General features: G+C 48.5%; 1 long non-coding RNA gene across 2 annotated transcripts in view; it reads right to left on the bottom strand.

Moving 5' to 3' along the window:
- Nucleotides 1-18527, bottom strand: part of LOC117977252 (uncharacterized) — a 92708-nt gene that overhangs the window by 14573 nt on the left and 59608 nt on the right. The gene's annotated exons all lie outside the window — the stretch shown is intronic.

Genomic DNA, 18527 nt, shown 5'->3' with positions numbered 1-18527 from the left:
TTTCACTGATAGATTTTTCCAGTTTTTATCAAGGAATATTTGTTTTTTTATTATAGTTCTCAATGGGCCCTGAAATGTCTTTTAACACATTCCAGAATTAGACTGTCTGCAACCTGCAGAATAAAAACAAAGGTTTAACTCTGGGAGATGCATCTGTACATCACAAAGCATTTTCACAGATAGCTTATCTCTAGTTTTCATTGTGGGACATTCGATTTTTTAAAAGAGGCCTCAATGGGCTTTAAATGTCCCTTCGTAGATTCTCCATAAATAGTGCTTCCAATCTGCTAAATCAAAACAAAGCTTTAACCTTGGGAGATGAATCCACTCATTGCAAAGCATTTTCACATAAAACTTTTTCTAGTTTTCATCATGGGACATTTGGATTTTTACTACAGGCCTCAATGGGTTCCAAAGTGTCTTTTCATAGGTTCTACAAAAAAAAAGTGTTTCCAACCTGCCTTCCATAGATTTTCCAGAAACAGTGTTTTCAACCTCCTGAATCAAAACAAAGATTTAATTGTGTGTGATGAATCCAGACATCAGAAAGCTTTTTCACAGATAGCTTTTTTCTAGTTTTTATCATGGGATATTTGTTTTTCACTACCTGCCAAAATGGGCTCCAAATTGACCTCTCATAGATTCTACAAGCAGAGAGTTTCCAACCTGCTGATGCAATACAAAGGTTTAACTTTGTATGATAAATCTACACATCATGAAGCATTTTTACAGATACCTTTTTTCTAGCTTTTATCACAGTATATTCTGTTTTTCACTACAGGCCTCAATTTGCTCTGAAATGTCCTGTCGTACATTCTACAATAAGAATGTCTCCAACCTGCTGAATAAAAAGAAAGATTTAACTCTATGAGATGAAATCACACATCTCAAAGCATTTTCAGAGATAGCTTCTTTATAGTTTTTATTAGGATTTTAGGTTTTTCACTATAAGCCTCAATCAATGGGCTTTGAAATATCTCCTCATCAATTGTACAAAAAGAGAGTTTCCAACCTGCTGAATCAAAACAAAGGTTTAACATTGTGAGACAAATCCACAAATTGCAAAGCATTTTTAAAGATAACTTGTTTCTAGTTTTTATCATGGGATATTTGATTTTTCACTATAGGCCTCAGGGGGCTAAGAAAAGTCCCCTCTTTGATTCTACAAAATGAGTGTTTCCAACCTGCAAAGTTTCCAACCTGCTGAATCAAAACTAACATTCAATTCTGTTAGATGAATCCACACATTGCAAAGCATTTTCACAGATAGCCAGTTTCTAGTTTTCATCGTGGGATATTCAGTTTTTTACTACAGGCCTCATTGGGTTTGAAATGACCCCTTGCAGATTCTAGAAAAATAGTGTTTCCAACCTGCTAAGTCAAAATAAAGGTTAAACTCTGTGAGATGAAACCACACATTGCAAAACATTTTTACAGATAGATTGTTCTAGTTTTTATCATGGCATATGTGGTTTTTCACTATTGGCCTCAATGAGCTCCAAAATGTCCCTTCCTTTATTCTACAAAAAGAATGTTTCCAACCTGCCCAATCAAAACAAGGTTTAACTCTGTGAGATGATTCTAAACATTGCAAAACATTTTCACACATAGCTTGTTTCTAGTTTTTATCCTGGGATATTTGGTTTTTAGTATAGGCCTCTATGGGCTCCAAAATTTCCCTTCATAGATATTACAAAAAGAGTGTTTTCAACCTTCTGAACCAAAACAAGGGTTTAACTCTGCGAGATGAATCCACACATCTCAAAACATTTTCACAGATAATTTGTTGTCAGTTTTTATCAGGGATATTCATTTTTTTATAATAGGCCTCAAGGACTCAGAAATTTCTTATTTTAGATTCTACTAAAAGAGTGTTTCCAACCTGCTGTATATAAACATAGGTATAACTCTATGAGATAAATCCACACATCACAAACATTTTCACAGATAGCTCATTTCTAGCTTTTATCACAAAATATTCAGGTTTCACTATAGGCCTCAGCGGGCTCTGAAATGTTCATTTGTAGATTCTACAAAAGAGTGTTTGGAACCTGCAGAATAAAAACAAAAGTTTAACTCTGTGAGATGAATCCACACAACACAGAGCATTTTCACTAATAATTTGTTGCTAGTTTCTATGGTGGGATATTTAGTTTATCAATATACTCATCCATGGGCTTCAAAATATCCCTTCATTGATTCCTGAAAAAGAGTGTTTCCAAAATGCTAAGTCAAAACAAATGTTTAACTCTGAGGGATAACCCACACATCACAAAGCATTTTCACAGATAGTCACTGGAACGCTGGCCTTTCTGGAAAAGCCACTTTTTGGCACCCCTCCCCTCATGCCCGTGGCAGTGGCACAGTGCTATATCCTGCCTGGGCTTTGGCCTCTGCTTTGTCCCTCCTCTTGCCCTGTCTCCCCTGCTTCTGAGGGGCCTAGATGCCTCTTGCTCTGGCTGAATGTCTTCAACGATGATCACATCCCAGGCCGTCAGGGAGACATTTCCTGGAGATCCCTGTCGTGATTGTTTCTCTCTTTCAACCTGTTTCTGCTTGATAGGGCAGGATTGACGACCCTGGAGCTCTTGGCTTCCATACTTGTCTCAGACAGGGAAGCTTCCTTCCTCTCCGTGTTTCACCTCATGGGTGGGCGGATTGCCTGGAATGAGCACTAGGCGACCGTGACAGGCCTTGTCTTCTAGGACAGGTGGTGTCCCATTTCCTCTGCACTTCATGTCTCATTCGTGAGAGACATCCTCTCCTCTGCTCCTGGGTGGACTGACTCCCTGGATCTTTTGATGGTAAAGAATATCGGGGAAAGGAATCAAAGGGACTGGGCTGGGGCTGGAGCTGGGGCTGGATCTGGGGCTGGGGCTGGTTGCAAGGGAGGTTAGGTCAGGGCTACCTGGGCCGTGGAGGGTTGGGGGTGGGGTGAATTTTGCAGAAACCTCTTTAATCCTCTGGCAGGCATTTCAAAATGTGGCTTGGACTCAGGCACAGGCCCCCTCCTGGTTCCCAGTTGTTCTTTGATTTTCCTTGGCATTGATGGAAAGGTCACTTGATCCCCCCTTCCACCGGACACATGCCTGGACACCATTGTTGGTTTCACCGTCGCCCCATATGCCTCCGGTGACACACATTCACACCATCTGCTCTGGGACACGCCAGTGCCACGCCAGTGCCACGCTTGGTCGCATTGGCCTCACCTCGGAATCGCCTCTGTCTTTTTTTGCACGTGTCCTGAAAAGCAGTGTCATCTTGGAGGAGCCCCAGGGCTTTTAGAAGCGGGGCAGGCTACTGCTCTTTCAAAGGGGGAGAGAGGCAGAGGGCTCAGGGATCAGTGAATTTTCAGCTGACACCACGCATTGAGGCCCATGTGATCATTCTGTGCTGCAGGGAGGCCCTGCCCGCCTCACCAGATGTGGTGAACCCATCCTTTCTCACCCAGAGGGTTCCCAAATCGGATCTGAAGGGGAGTTCTGAGAACCTAGCAGGCACCCTGAAGCTCCCCGTCCATTGGTGGAAGTCGGCTCAAGGAGGTCCTGAAGACTGGACTCCTAGGGGTTTGGCCCTGGGCCAGGACACCTGCGGCCCCCTCTCCCACGCGGCCCCAAATGGGACCCCAGATCCAGCCTCTGCCAAGACTGCAGGAGGAGCCCCCCTGCCGCTGAGCAGCCGCGGCCTTATTTAAAGGGGACGCAGCCCCACTGCCAGGAGCAGAGCGTTAGTCGGCCCAGCCAATGCGCATGCGCGAGGCGCTAGCGGATTCTCCCATCACAGTGGTTCCCACGGTTGTCTTAGAAACCAGTCTCCAAGGCTTGGCAAAGCAGTTCTCCTTGGCAGTGCTTGGGTGTCGGGACTCCGAGGTTCTGGCCTGACCGCTCCACGGGGTTGACAGGAACGTCTCCAGATGCCAGGAGTCGCAAAGCGCCGACCAGTATGACGAGACCACGGGCGGAGTCCAGGGGAAGCAGCAAGGCATCCCACCCTCAGGCCTGCCCGGACGGTGTTCGTGTGAGTCTCCCCAAAAGTCGTGCCCCCAGGATCTCAAGGACAGGTCGGCCTGCGTGCCCCTGGGCTGCTCTCTCACCCGAGGGTCGTTCTCATCCAGAGCAGAACCCCGCAGCCTCAGGGGTTGCCTGGGGGTGTGTGTTTCTGTGCCACTGCTGTATGACTCTGTGTGTGTGTGTGTGTCTCCCATTCTCTCTTCTGTCTCTGTCTCTCACTCTCTGTGTGTTTCTTTCCCTCTCTCTGTCCATTTGTGTGTGTGTGCCCGTGTGTGGGTGTGTCTTTGGACGAATGTGCCCTGTGCGCCAAAAAGCGATTTCTTGCATGTCAGCCTGTCTTTGGTGAGCCTCTTTCTGTGTCTCTGCCTGGGTCCTGTGGCTGGCTGTCAATCGTTTTCACCCTGGTACCACGTTGGCTGTGTGAAGGCTTTGACCGTGTGAGGAGATGCGTTGGTCCCGGAGCAATTGAAATCTCATCCCCATCCTGAGCGGCCTTTTTTAGGATCAAGATGACCACACTGCAGCCAAGGACGAAAGCCCCACAGGAGCTCATTGTTTTGCAGGAGAGGAGTGGACCCACGTCAGAAATGAGGTTCTATCTTTTCCCGGGTCTTCTGTGAGCAATGAAGCCACATCACGATAGAGTCTTGAAGAGGAATCCGGAAATGGGAGTTGGCAACAATCCCTGTCACTGGAACGCTGGCCTCTCTGGACAAGCCACAATTCTGGCCCCCCTCCTCTTATGCTCATGGAGGTGGCACGGTGCTGTATCCTGCCTGAGCTCTGGCCTCTGCTCTGCCTTCCCTCTCGCTCTGTCTCCCCTGTTTCTCAGCCGCCTAGATGCCTCTTGCTCTGGCTGAATGTCTTCAACAAAGATCATTTCCCTGTCCGTCAGGGAGACACTTCCTGGAGATCCGTGTCATGATTGTGTCTCTCTCCAAACCTGTTTCTGCTTGATTGGGCAGGTTCGATGTCCCTGGAGCTCTTGGCTTCCATGCGTGTCTCAGACAGGGAAGCTACCTTGGTCTCCATGTTTCACCTCATGTGTAGGTGGATTGCCTAGAAGCAACGGTAAGCGACCGTGACTGGCCTTGTCTTCTAGGACAGGCGTGGTGAAACACGTCCTCTGCATCTCCTGTCTCATTCTTGAGGGACATCCTCTCCTCTGCTCCTGGGTGGACGGACTCCCTGAATCTTTTGGCCACCTCTTAGATCCGAGGTGTTCTTTGATTTTGGTTGGCATTGATGGAAAGGTCACTTGTGCCCCCCTTCAGCCGGGCACACGCCTGGACACCATTGCTTGTTTCGCCATCGCCCCATATGCCCTCAGTGACACACATCCATACCATCTGCTCTGACGCCAGTGCCACACGTGGTCACCTTGGCTCCACCTGGGAATCGCCTCTGTCCCTGTTTGCACTTGTCCTGGAAAGCGGTATCAGCTTGCAGGAGCCCCAGGGCTTTTAGAAGCAGGGCGGGCCACTGCTCTTTCAATGGAGGAGGGAGGCAGACAGCTCATGGGTCAGTGAAATTTCAGCTGACACCATGATTTGAGGCCCATGGGAACATTCTGTGTTGCAGTGAGGCCCTGCCTGCCTTAGCAGATGTGGTGATCTCATCCTTTCTCACCCGGAGGGGTCCAAGATGTGATTCAAAGAGGAGTCCTGAGACCCCAGCAGGCGCCCTCGAGCTCTCCCTCCATCGGTAGAAGTTGGCTCAAGCAGGACCTGAAGACAGGACTCCTGAGGTCACCCGCGGACCTCTCTCCCACGCCGCCCCCTACTGGGTCCTGGATCCAGCCACCGCGGAGGCTGCAGCAGGAGTCCCCCTGCCACCGCGCAGCTGCCATTGTTTCAAGGGGACTCCGCCTGACTGCCAGGAGCGGAGCGCGAGTCGGCCTAGCCAATGCGCATGCGCGAGGCGCGAGCCGTTTCTCCCATCACAGTGATTCCCACGGTTGTCTTAGAAACCAGTCCAGGAGGCTTGGCAAAGCAGGAGCCCTCCGTGGCAGTACTTGGGCGTCGGGACTCCGAGGCTCCGGCCTGACCTCTCCACGGGGTCGACAGGAAAGTCTCTGGATGCCAAGAGTCGCAAAGGGCCGACCAGGATGAAGAAACCCCCGGCGGAGTCCGTGGGAAGCACCGCGGCAGCCTAGCCTCAGGCCTGCCCAGACGGTGTTCAGGTGAGTCTCCCCAAAAGTCGTGCCCCCGTGATCTCTAGGACAGGCCTGCCTGTGTGCTCTTGGGCTGCTCTGTCACCCAAGGGTCGTTCTCGTCAAGAGCAGAAGCCTCCAGCCTCAGGGGTGGCATTCGGGCTGAGGAGGGTGTGTTTCCATGCCACTGCCATGTGACGGTGTGTGTGTGTGTGTATGTGTGTGTGTCTCCCATTCTCTCCTCTCTCGCTGTCTCTCACTCTGTTTCTTTCCCTCTCTCTGTCGGTTTGTGTGTGTTTGCGTGTGCATGCTCTGGTGTGTGTGTGTGTTTGGACGTATGTGCCTGTGAGCCAGAAAGTGATTTCTTGCATGTCGGCTGGTCTTTGGTGAGCCTCTTTCTGCATCTCTGCCTGGTTCCTGTGGCCAGCTGTCAGTCATTTTCCTGGCCGTTCCACTTTGGGTTTGTGAAGGCCTCGACCACGTGAGGAGACGCGTCGGTCCCGGAGCAATTGAACTATCATCCCCATCCTGAGCAGCCTCTTTTCTAGGGTCAAGATGACCACACTCCACCCAAGGACAAAAGCCCCACAGGAGCTCCTTGTCCTGCAGAAGAGGAGCAGACACACGTCCAAGAAGATGATTGCATCTTTTCATGGCTCTTCTCTGAGAAATGAAGCCACACCACGATACAGTCTTGAAGAGGAAGCCGGGAATGGGAGATAGCAACAATCCCTGTCACGGGAACGCTGGCCTCTCTGGAGAAGTCACTGGTTTGGCCCCCCTCCCCTTGTGCCCGTGGGGGTGGCAAAGTGCTGTATCCTACCTGAGCTCTGGCCCCTGCTCTGTCCTCCCTCTTGCTCTGTCTCCCCTGTTTCTGTGGTGCCTAGATGCATCTAGGTCTGGCTGAATGTCTTCAACAAAGATCACTTTCCAATCCAACAGGGAGACACTTGATGGACATGCGCATCACTATTTTTTCTCTCTGCCAACCTGTTTCTGCTTAATTGGGCTGGTTGGATGACCCTGGAGAGATTGACTTCCATAGGTGTCTCAGATAGGCAAGCTACCTTGGTCTCCATGTTTCACCTCATTGGTTGGTGGATTGCCTAGAATGAGCGGTAGGCCACTGTGACCAGCCTAGTCTTCTAAGACAGGCAGTGTCACATCTCATCTGCACTTCCAGTCTCGTTATTGAGAAACATTCTCTCCTCTGCTCCTGGGTGGACTGACTCCCTGAATCTTTTGGCCCCCTCCTGGATCCAGGTGTTCATTGATTTTCCTTGGCATTGATGGAAAGGTCACTTGTGCCCCCCTTCCACCTGGCACATGCCTGAACACCATCTTGTGTTTCGCCATCACCCCATATGCCTTCGGTGACACACATTCACACCATCTGCTCTGGGATACGCCAGTGCCACGCATGTTGGAATTGACTCCACTTCGGAATCGCCCTTGTCCCTGTTTGCATGTGTCCTGAAAAGAGGTATCAGCTTGCAAGGGCCCCAGAGCTTTTACAAGTGGGGCAGGCGACTGCTCTTTCAAAGGAGGAGGGAGGCAGAGGGCTCATGGGTCAGTGACTTTTCTGCTGACACCACAGCTTGAGGCCCATGTGATCATTGTGCCCTGCAAGGAGGCCCTTCTTTAATCAGCAGATGTGGTGAGCCCATCCGTCTTCACCCGGAGGGGTCCAAAATCGGATCTTAAGAGGGGTCTTCAGATGCCAGCAGGTGCCCTGAAGCTCTCCCTCCACCGGTGGAAGTCAGCTTAAGGAAGTCTTTGAGACAGGACTCCTCGGGATTTGGCCCTGGGACCCCCGTGGCCCTCTCTCCCCTGCCGCCCCCTACTGGAACCTGCATCCCGCCATCGCCGTGGCTGCAGCAGGATTCCCCCTGCCACTGTGCAGTCGCCATTGTTTAAAGGGGCCACAGCCTGCCTTCCAGGAGCGCAACGCGAGTCGGCCCAGCAAATGCGTATCCGCGAGGCTCTAGCTGATTCTCCCATCACATTGATTTCCATGGTTGTCTTAGAATCCAGTCCCTGAGGCTTGGCAAAGCAAGAGTTCTCTGTGGCCCTGCTTCGTTACTGGGGCTCTGAGCCTCCAGCCTGACTCGCAAGGGTTTTAATACCCTTCCCATCCTCAGCTGCCTCTTTGCTAGGATCAAGATGACCACAACCCAGCCACGGACAAAGGCCTCACAGGTGCTCATTGTCCACCCCCAGGAGGGTGCCCACAGACCTTCAAGAAGACGGTTTTCACTCCTCTCGCACTTTGCCCTCATTCAGAAATCCAGGAACAGTTCGACACAGCGACGGAGAAGGAAACTGGCAACGGGATGCGGCAAGCATTTCTGTCACCCAAACGCTGGCCTTCCTGGCCAAGTCACCCGCCTAACACTTTTTCCCGGATGCTCGTGATGGTGGCATTGTGCCGTATCCTGCCTGGGCGCTGGCCTCTACTCTGTCCTCCCTCTTGCTCTGTCTGCCCAGGTTCCAGGAATCCTAGAGGCTTCTTAGTCTGGCTCAACGTCTTCAACAAAGAACACTTCACAGTCCATCAGGGAGAAATATCTTTGGGGTCCGTTTCATGATTGCTTCCCTCTCCAAACCTATTTCTGGATGATAGGGCAGGTGTGATGATCCTGGAGCTCTGGGCTTCCATACCTGTCTTGGATAGTGAAGCTCCCTTGGTCTCCATGTCCAAAGTGATGGCTGCGTAGTCGGTCCAGGAAGAGCAGGAGGCGACCCGACAGTGGCTGACCTTTGTTTTCTAAGAAAGGCGGTGTTGCATCTCACCTGTATTTCCTCTCTCATTCCCGAGGGCCATCCTGGTGCTCTGCTCCTGGGGAGAGTGCCTTCAGGCACTGAATCTTTTGGCTGCCACGGATGTCAGGGAGCCGAGGGGACTGGGTTTTGCTGGGTGCAGGGGAGTTGGCATCAGAGGTACCTACCTGCTGGCAGGATTGGGGTGGGATGTACTTTGTCGAAACCTCTGGGCTCCTCTGGCAACCATCCCTGAATGTGGCTTGGACTCGGGCACAGGCCCTGTCTCGCAGGTTTTTAGGTGTGCTTGGCTTTTCATCAGCTTTGTGTGGGAGGTCCCAGTGGCCCACGGAAGCACACCTGGACGTCACTGTCTGTCTCAGCGTCGCCCCATATGGCCTCAGAGACACACGCTCATTCCTTCTGCTCTTGGGTGACGTCAGTGCCATGTGTGGTCACATTGGCTCCATCTCGGACTTGCCTCTGTCTCTCTTTGCATATGTCATGGAAAGCAGTTTCGGGATGCCAGAGCCCTGGGCCTTGGAGATAAAGGCAGGCCACTGCTCCACCCAGGAAGGAGGCAGGCAGTGGGCTCATGGGTCAGTGCATTTCCAGCCTACAGTATGCCTTACGGCCCTTGGGATCTTTCTGTGCCCCAGCGAGACCCTTCCCGCCTCACTACATTGTAACCCCATTCCTGATCACCGGTTCGGATCCATAATCAGATTCGAAGAGGAGTCAGGAGAGCCCAGCGGCACCCTGAAGCTCCTCCTCCACCAGGAACTGAAGCAGAAGATGGATCAAGAAGGTCCTGACGACAGGACTCCTATGGGTCCAACCCTGGGTCTCCTGCAGGCCCCCTCCTAGTACCCTTCCCACTTGCCGCCTCGGACTGTACCACCACCCCAGTCGCCGCAGTCAGCTGTGTTGCAGCCATTTTTTAAAGGGTCCGCAGCCTGACTCTCCGGAGCAAGGGCGGAGTCGGCCTCGCCAGTGAGCATGCTCGACGACTGAGCTGCCACTGTTGCCCAGAAATAGGTCCCTGAGACTTGGCAAAGTAGGAGCCATGTGTGATAGTGCGTCAGAGTCGAGGCTGAGAGCAGTCCTGGCCAGGGTGTTAACAGGATGGTCTCCGGAGACCGGTATTCTCGGAGGGTGAACAACCAGGAAGAAACCTCAGGAGCAAGAAACCTCAGGCAGATCGCAAGGGAGGCAGCGCGAGATGCCAGCCTCAAGCCAGGATTTGCGGAGGGTAAATGAGGCCCCTCTCCCAATCTTCACTTCACCAGCCACCACCCCAGTCCCTGCAGCCGCCGCTCTGCCATCATTTATTGTATTATTATTTTTTAATAGCCGGAGTCTCACTCTGTCACCCAGTCTGGAGTGCAGTGGTGGGATCTCAGCTCACTGCAAACTCTGCCGCCTGGGTTCAAATGATTCTCTTGCCTCCGCCTCGCGAGTACCTGGGATTAGAGGGATTAATCAGAGTCGAGGCTAAGACCAGTCCTGGCCAGGGCATCAACAGGATGGTCTCTGGAGGCCGGAATTCACGGAGGGTCATCCAAGAGGAAGAAACCGCGGGCAGAGGGCCGAAGAAGCAGGGCGGGGTTCCAGCCTCAGGCCTGCATGGACGGTGTGCCAGTGAGTCTCTTCAAAAAAGGAGAGGTTTGCTTGTGTGTCCATGAGCTGCTCTCTCACTGATGGGTCGTAGTTGCGGAGAGCAGAACACGGCAGCTTCAGGGGCTGCCTGGGGGTGGGTGTTACCGTGCCACTGCCCTATGTCTTTTTGCGTTTGTGTGTGTGCGTCTCTCTCTTATTTCTCTCTCTCCTTTCTCGCTCTTTCGCTCTGTGCCCGTCTGTGTGTGCATGTGTGTGTTGGGACACAAGTGCCCTGTGTGCCAGAGGGCGGTATCTTGTACGTCGGCCTTTCTTCTGGTCACCCTCTCCCCGCGTCTCTCCCTGGGTCTTGTGGCCGGTTGTCAGTCGTTTTTCTGGTGGTTCCAGTTTGAGTTTGTGAAGGTCTGGATGAGATGGGGAGCTGCGTCTATCTCATAAGGATTTAAATCACCTCCCCACCCTGAGAGACCTGTTTTCTAGGATTAAGGCCTCCACCCCCGAGCCAAGGATAAAAGCCTCACTGGAGAGCTCATTGTCTACCTGCAGGAGCTGTGTAGAGCGACCTCAAAAAAGATTGTTCTCATTCATCTCTCTCTTTCATCTCCTTAAGAAATCTAGCCACAGGGTAACACAGGTTTTGAAAGGATCGGAACGGGACTTGGCAAGGATCTGTGAGTGTGCAGGCTGTGTTTCACATATCATTAAACATAGTCCAGTGAGGGTTCTGCAGATAGCCGGCATTTAGGTTTGTTTTATTGAATCAAGGAAAAGAAAAAATGCCGAGTAAAAATGACACAACTTGCCTGCCAGCCCATCTGAGTGTTACAAATTTAATAGTAATTTTAATTTATCTTCTCCTGTAAAGGTCCTTGGCAGTGATACCTAATTTCCTAAGATAGCCTTGCTTTATATTGTATGATTAAGATGTCATGCATATCAGAGAATCTGGAAATTCTTCCCAATGCCGTCGACATACGTGATTAATCACATTACCAAAATAACATACCAAAACAAACAACAGAAAATTATTTGTTACTTAGTTCCTTCAAATTTGTTTATCTAATTGGTGGTTCCTTCATGCACAAAACATTTCATGTGTGTCTGGCACTCTTCTGGTCACAAATTTCATCTTAAGTAACCTAAGTATTGAAATGCTTGTGCTCTTTGATTGATTTTTCCTACATAAATACTTTGATAAAAAGCTACATTGAGGCTGGGCTTAGTGGCTTACACCTCCAATCCCAGCTCTTTGGGAGCCTGAGGCCAGTGGATCACGAGATCAGGAGATCAAAACCATCCTGGCCAACATGGTGAAACCTCGTCTCTTTAAAAATACAAAGAATTAGCCAGGAGAGGCCAGGTGCTGGATCATGCCTGTAACCCCACACTTTGGGAGGCTGAGGTTGGCAGATCACCTAAGGTCAGGAATTTGAGACCAGTCTGCCCAACATGGCAAAACCCTGTTTCTACTAAAAATACAAAAAATTAGCCAGGTGTGGTGGCAGGCGCCTGTAATCCCAGCTACCCAGGAAGCTGAGGCAGGAGAATCGCTTGAACCCAGGATGCAGAGGTTGCAGTGAGCTGAGATCATGCCACTGCACTCCAGCCTGGGTGACAAGAGTGAAACTTTGTTTCAAAAACAACAACAAAAAAAGAAAGAAAGAAAGAAAAGAAACCTTGTCTATACTAAAAATACAAAAATTAGACCCTGAAGGTCACATCTGAATGAGAAAGACATTGTTTGCCTCAAATTGTCTGACTCTAAGGAATAGTTCAGACTGGACAAGTGAGGTGACTCACACCTATAATCCTAGCACTTTGGGAGGCTGAGGCTGGTGGATCTCCTGATGTCAGGAGCTCAAGACCAGCCTAGCCAAAATGGCAAAACTCTGTTTCTACTAAAAGAACAAAAGTTAGCCAGGCGTGGTGGTGCACATCTGTAATCCCAGCTTCTCAGGAGGCTGAGGCAGGAGGATCACTTGAACCTGGAAAGCAGAGGTTGTAGTGAGCTGAGATTGCACCACTGCACTCCAGCCTGGGTGACAGAGTGAGACTCCATCTCAGAAAAAAAAAAAGTATGTAAGTCACTAATGTGTCAAAGAAAACAACCATTCATGTATTGTAAATAAATACTCAACCAAGACAAAAAGACATGTCACATATTATGGGAAAAGACTGTAATGATGGTGAGAGAAAAACTGTGACCCTTGAATATAAGACAGAAAAAAATCAGGGCACGATGTTAAGGAATTGGAAATAATTATCTATATTAAAGGAATACAAGAAACAGAAAGACAGGAGAGAGAGACACGATAGTCACAGACTGCAGGGGTTTGGGGTAGATGGGAATCAAGGAGGCAGAGAGAGCAGTGGGAATGTACATAAAATCACCCTCCAGAGCTGTGCTGTCCAACAAGGCTGCTGAACACTTGAAAGATGGCTAGTCCAACCTGAGAAATGCTGTAAGTGGAAAACACATTTAAAAAAATTTCTGAATACTCAGTATAAAAGAAAGAATGGGCCGGTGTGGTGGCTTACACCTGTAATCCCAGCATTTTGGAAGGCCAAGGCAGGAGGATTGCTTGAGCCAGGAGTTTGAGACCAGTCTGGGCAACACAGCAAGAGCTCATCCCTTCAGAAAAAAAAAAAATTAGGCCAAGTGCAGTGGCTCACACCTGTAATCCCAGCACTTTGGGAGGCCAAGGTAGGTGGATCACTTGAGCTCTGGAGTTTGAGACCAGCCTGGACAACATGCTGAAACCCTGTCTTAACAGGTTTTTTTGTATTTTAAAAATACAAAAATTAGTCAGGCGTGGTGGCACATGTTTGTGGTCACAGCTACTTGGGCGGCTGAAGTGGGAGTATCATTTGAGCCCTGGAAGTCGAGGCTGCAGTGAGCCGACATTGTGCCACTGCACTCCAGCCTGGATAACAGAGTGAGACCCTGTCTTAAAAAAAAAAATTAGCTGGGCATGGTGGTGGTCAGGAACAGCCTGACCAACATGGAAGAGCACTGTTTCTACTAAAAATACAGAAGTAGCCAGGTGTGGTGGCACATGCCTGTAATCCCAACTACTCAGGAGGCTGAGGCAGGATAATCATTTGAACCAGGATGGCAGAGGTTGCAGTGAGCTGAGATTGCACCACTGCCCTCCAGCCTGGCAACATAGCCAGACTATGTCTCAAAAAAAAAAACAAAAAACAAAACAAAACAAAAATATATATATATATACACACACACACACACACACACACAATTTTGGAGCGAAGTTTCAAAATCAATCAGTAAGCACCACCCACCAGGTTTATCTTTATGCAAAGTGCCCCTTTATGCTAAGTGGAAGAAGCCAGTCATGAAATATCACGTTATGTAATTCCATTTAGATAAAATGTCCAAAATACATGAATGCATAGAGACAGAAAGTAGATTAGTGGTGGCCCAAGGTTAGGGGAGTTGGGGGAAATGGAGGGATATGGGGTTTACTTTGGGGTAATGAAAATGATCTAAAATTTATTGTGGTGATGTTTGCACAACTGTGCAAATATACTGAAATCATTGAATTTTACACTTTAAATGGGTGGCTTCTGTGATATGTTAATATTTCTTAATAAAACTTCAAAGAAAAAGAGTACCTGTGTGCCTCCAGAGTCCACATTTTTACACTTGATGATGAAATCAAGATATTGTTTCTTCTTCTTCTTTATTTTTATTTTATTTATTTTGTGTTTTGAGACAGTCTCCCTCTGTTGCCCAGGCTGGAGTGCAGTGGCACGATTTCAGCTCACTGCAACCTCCCAGCTAATTTTTGTATTCCCAGTAGGGATTGTGGTTCACCGTGTTGGCTAGGCTGGTCTCGAACTTCTGACCTCAAATGAGTCCACCATCTTGGCCTCCCAAAGTGCTGGGATTGCAGGCATGAGCCACCACACCTGGCTCAAGACTTAGTTTCCATTGTTTCAGGTGCCCTAGGACCATTTTATTCTACTTTAATTTCTGATGCATCATCTCAGTGGAAATTTTACATTACTTCCCAAAGTATTTTACTCTTTTTAAGATCTTATCAGCTGAGTGCAGTGGCTCACACCTCTAACTGCAACACTTTGGGAGGCCAAGGTTGGAGGATCAGTTGAGCCCAGGAATTCAAGGCCAATCTCTGCAACATAGTGAGAAGCCCATCTCTACAAAAAAAAAAAAAAATGTTTAATTAGGTGGGTATATTGTTCCATGCCTGTGGTCTCAGCCAGCTTACGGTAGGCTGAGGTGGGAGGATCACTGGAGCCCAGGAGGTTGAGGCTGCAGTGGCCATGATTATACCACTGTATTCCAGCAAAAATATTTTTAATTACATTTTTTAAGAAAACAAAATATACACTTACTGACTTGATACAAATGGATGACTTATATAATCTACAGAAACCAAAAAAATAACAATAATAAAAACCCACAGCCATTCTTCTTATGTGAGACTCTGGTGTCTCTGAGTTGTAAGAATTGTGAATTATGATTAATAACAAATATGCATGACAAGGACCCAATAAGAGATAGGCATTGATAAATTGCAAATCACACTTACTGGAGTAAGGTCTTTAAAGTTGTACAAGAAAAAGAAAGAAAAAGAAAAGGCATTGAAAAACTGCATTGGCTACCAAAATGCTAAAGTTTACCTAAGTCCATTAATCAGCACACACACACACACACGCAATGGATGTGTAAAATGGACAACATGGTATTCCATGAATGTATCCTCTTATAAATAGGTCTGTGGGGGTAAGAGATGAGGTTCTATAGATCCTGGAATCAGGGATGGGGAATCTGTGGGGTCCCTGGGGTGAGAGATGAGGGTCTGTAGATTAGTGATGGGTGGTCTTTTGGATAGTGATGAGATCCATGGAATCAATTCTTGTGGGTATGTTGGGTCAGTGATGAGGGAATCTGGTGTCAGTGACGGGATGTGTGTGGAATCAATGAGAGAGTGTGGAATCAATCTGTGAAGGCCAGATTTGTGGTGTCATCTCTCAGGCTGACACATCCTGACCTGTGTGACAGTGGTGGAAATTCTATGGGGTCAGAGTGTGACAGTCAGTTCCTTGCCACTGGGTGTTCTGGGTCCGGCCAAGGGCACAGATTCCCTTACCTGATCCTGGCTGGAGAGGCCCTTCTCACGGACTCCTCATGTGAAAGGCGGTTTTTGTTTTTGTTTTGTGGTGGGGGTGGGTGGGTTGGCTTTTCCTTTTGGGTTTGGTTTTGCCTCTTAGAGACCACAGACACATCCAGCTTTTAGGAAGACATTTTTGTCTGGGCGATCGCTAGTTCCTTTGGGCCAAGCCATCTAATGGGAACGAAGCTGACCTCAGCGCAGTTCAGATCTAGATGGTCGCTTTAAGGGGTCCACTCGGGGGCATGCAAGTGGGTTGTGGCTTTGAGTGGCAGGTGGGCGGGAAGAAACAACTAAGAAAGACACACGAGAGGTCCTCAGGCTTGATCTGTCACAGCTAGAAGAACAGCTTCCTTAACCCATCAGGCGCTAATGGGAGGTGCCTCTGGGCTGCAAGAGGCTGGCAGAGGGGGACTTCCAGACCCAGAAAGTCTGGGCACAGAAGCCTATTACTGCCAGACGCTGAGGAGTTGCCGTGGGAACCAAGGGCCTTTCGGGTCAGATCAGAGCCTTTCTTAGACAATTCTTTGGGTAACTGGCAAGCTCCTGTCCAGCGCACACCCCTATGAATGCTTAGTGTGCCATCTCGGGCAAGTCTTCTTTGGTCTGAGAGACACTTGTTTCTTAAATCCCTGCGCTAATCTCGCCGTCTGCTCCTACGTAGCCCAGGCATTGGCCGCATGCTGGTCCTTTCTTTCCTGACAGGCGGGCAGTCTCCCTCCAGCTTCTGGGACGACAGTTCAAATTATGGAGGGGGGGTGCGTGTAGGGCAGCAGTGCCCAGGGGAGTATGGGGGAGTTGGGGGAGCAGAGGCTCATTTTTCTTTATAGCTCAGATTCCCAAGCCTGTGACTTTGAGAATCTTTGTCTTCCTTGCAACATTTCAATCTGAGGCTCTTTTGGAGAGGGCAGAGTTGGAGCCAGATGGAAGAGTGGTGGGGAGAGGAGTGGGTGGAGGGAACATGGAGAATGTTTCAGGTGGTGTCTTTATTCCTGGCACCTTACTTTGCCTACTGGAGTTTCCCAGTCTGTTCCAGATGCACTCTCTAGACCCTGAGAGGGCCTGAGGAGGCATGTTAGTTACCAGTGTGGTGGAGATGGAGTGCCGGGAGGTGGAGGTTGCAGTGAGCCGAGATCACGCCACTGCACTCCAGGCTGGGTGACACAGCGAGTCTCTGTCTCAATAAATAAATAAACAAATAAATAAACAAACAAATGGAAGGGAAAAAACACAATATAAAACCAAGTGATTCTAAAAGTAACAATATATCATAATGCCTAAATATGTGTAATTGGTGGGGCATGGTGGCTCCGATGTATCATAATGCCTAAATTTGTGGGATTGGTGGGGTGTGATGGCTCCCGCCTGTAATCCTAGCACTTTGAGAGGCCAAGGCCGGTGGATCACCTGAAGTCAGGAGTTTGAGACCAGCCTGACCAACATTGTGAAACCCTGTCCCTACTAAAAATAGAAAAAAATTAGCCAGGTGCTGTGGTGGACACCTGAAGTCCGAGCTACTAGGGAGGCTGAGGCAGGAGAATCACTTGAACCCAGGAGCAGAGGTTGTAGTGAGCCGAGATTGCCCCATTGCACTCCACCCTGGGTGACAGTGTGAGACTCCCTCAATAAAAAAAGTTTGTGGGACCAATTCCAATCGAGTCCAGGGGTCTCAGTTGGCCAAGGCAGTCTCAAACTTCTGACCCCAAGTGATCTTCCTGTTTCGGCCTCCCAAAGTGCTGGGATTATAGGCGTGAGCCACCATGCCCAGCCTTCCCTCCTTTTCACTCAGGGATTTTAAATGTTTTATTTGCTCCATCTGTTATGTATGATTGCCTTGATGATTTCAGCTTGAATTAAAATTACATATTTTTGCCTGTGTTTATTAATATTTAAACATATTAAAATAATACATGTTCATAATGAAAATGAAACATTACAAATAAATACACAGGAAAGGCAGTATTCCCCTTCCAGTTCCACTCTTGAAATAACCAGTTAACAAGATGATGAACATCTTTCCATGATGTTCTCCAAGATTCATATAATTATTTGCAATCATACAATGGCATATACAGCTCAGGTGCGGTGGCTCACGCATGTAATTCCAGCACTTTGGGAGACTGAACCGGGTGGATCATTTGAGGTCAGGAGTTCAAGACTAGCCTGGCCAACATAGTGAAACCCCATCACTACAAAAAACACAAAAATTATCTGGGCGTGGTGGTGGACGCTTGTATTCCCAGCTACTTGGGAGGTGGAGGCATGAGAATCACTTGAACCTGGGAGATGAAAGTTACAGGGAGCCGAAATTGCATTACTTCACTCCCACCTGGGCGACAGAGTGAGATTCCATCTCAATAAATAAATAAATAAATAAAGATAAAGAAAGAAAGAAAAAAGAAAGATGAAAGAAACAAAGAAAAAAGGAAGAAAGAGAGAAAAAGACAGAGAAAGGAAGCACGAAAGCAAACAAGCAAGCAACCAAGAAAGAAAGAAAGAAAGAAAGAAAGAAAAAATAGAAAGAAAAAGAAATCATGTGCTCAGATTGCTAGGATCGATGGTAAGAACAAATCCTCTAGCGGTGAAAATGTAAGAAGGAAAAAGAAATTTCTGTTAGTCTTGTTTGTTGTACCCCAAGCTCTAAAAATACGGTCATATGTGTGAAAAGTACTTAGTTAAGATGAAAAAGGCATTAAATTTGTGCATGGAAATCATAAACAGAAATGTGTTCTGATTGACAGCAATTGGGTCAATGCTATCCAAGGTGCAGGCATCCACTGCGGGTCTTAGAACACATCTGCAGATAAGGGAGGGCTACTATATAACGTTTCT

Source organism: Pan paniscus, chromosome 21 (assembly GCF_029289425.2).
Source record: "Pan paniscus chromosome 21, NHGRI_mPanPan1-v2.0_pri, whole genome shotgun sequence".
Taxonomy (NCBI): Eukaryota; Metazoa; Chordata; class Mammalia; order Primates; family Hominidae; genus Pan; species Pan paniscus.
Note: the sequence above shows the minus strand (reverse complement) of the source record. Positions and strands in the feature narration are given on the sequence as shown.